The sequence below is a fragment of the Callionymus lyra genome, chromosome 12 (assembly GCF_982586985.1).
Source record: "Callionymus lyra chromosome 12, fCalLyr1.hap1.1, whole genome shotgun sequence".
NCBI classification, from domain to species: Eukaryota; Metazoa; Chordata; class Actinopteri; order Syngnathiformes; family Callionymidae; genus Callionymus; species Callionymus lyra.
In genome coordinates, this window is record NC_141829.1 from 1,900,397 (window position 1) to 1,902,896 (window position 2,500).

Genomic DNA, 2,500 nt, shown 5'->3' on the forward strand with positions numbered 1-2,500 from the left:
ACACATATACAGTAATACACACACACACATATATACAGTAATACACACACACACACATATACAGTAATACACACACACACACACATATATACAGTAATACACACACACACACATATACAGTAATACACACACACACACACATATATACAGTAATACACACACACACATATATACAGTAATACACACACACACACATATACAGTAATACACACACACACACACACATATACAGTAATACACACACACACACATATATACAGTAATACACACACACACACACATATACAGTAATACACACACACACACACATATACAGTAATACACACACACTCACACACACATATACAGTAATACACACACACACACATATATACAGTAATACACACACACACACACACATATACAGTAATACACACACACACACATATATACAGTAATACACACACACACACATATACAGTAATACACACACACACACATATACAATAATACACACACACACACACACATATACAGTAATACACACACACACATATACAGTAATACACACATATACAGTAATACACACACACACACACACATATATACAGTAATACACACACACACACATATACAGTAATACACACACACACACATATACAGTAATACACATATATACAGTAATACACACACACACACACACACATATATAGTAATACACACACACACACACATATACAGTAATACACACACACACACATATACAGTAATACACACACACACATATATACAGTAATACACACACACACACACACATATACAGTAATACACACACACACATATATACAGTAATACACACACACACACACACATATACAGTAATACACACACACACACATATATACAGTAATACACACACACACATATACAGTAATACACACACACACACACACACATATACAGTAATACACACACACACACATATATACAGTAATACACACACACACACACACATATACAGTAATACACACACACACACATATATACAGTAATACACACACACACACACACACACATATACAGTAATACACACACACATATATACAGTAATACACACACACACACACACACACACACACACACACACACACACACACACACACACACACACACACGCATATACAGTAATACACACACACACATATATACAGTAATACACACACACACACACAGACATATACAGTAATACACACACACACACACACACACATATACAGTAATACACACACACACACACACACACACACACACACACACACACACACACATATACAGTAATACACACACACACATATATACAGTAATACACACACACACACACACACACACACACACACACACACACACACACACACACACACATATACAGTAATACACACACACACACACACATATATACAGTAATACACACACACACACACACATATACAGTAATACACACACACACATATATACAATAATACACACACACATGTATATATATACAGTATATACTGTATATATATTTATAATATATATTTATAAATATATATTATAAATATATATACAGTATATACTGTATATGTATATATAATTATAACATATATTTATAAATATATATTATAAATATATATACAGTATATACTGTATATGTATATATAATTATAATATATATTTATAAATATATGAAAGTTATATTTATTATTTATAGAATTGTTTATAACAATTAAAATATTGTGCAAAACAAGCACCGATACATGTTACATGCAGACACACATATACAGTAATACACACACACACACACACATATACAGTAATACACACACACACATATACAGTAATACACACACACACACACACATATACAGTAATACACACACACACATATACAGTAATACACACACACACACATATACAGTAATACACACAAACATATATACAGTAATACACACACACACACATATATACAGTAATACACACACACACACACACACATATACAGTAATACACACACACACATATATACAGTAATACACACACACACACACACACATATATACAATAATACACACACACACACACATATACAGTAATACACACACACACACATATATACAGTAATACACACACACATATATACAGTAATACACACACACACACACACACATATACAGTAATACACACACACACACACATATATACAGTAATACACACACACACACACACACACATATACAGTAATACACACACACACACATATATACAGTAATACACACACACACACACACATATATACAGTAATACACACACACACACACATATACAGTAATACACACACACACATATACAGTAATACACACATATACAGTAATACACACACACACACACACACACATATACAGTAATACACACACACACACACACACATATACAGTAATACACACACACACATATACAGTAATACACATATATACAGTAATAC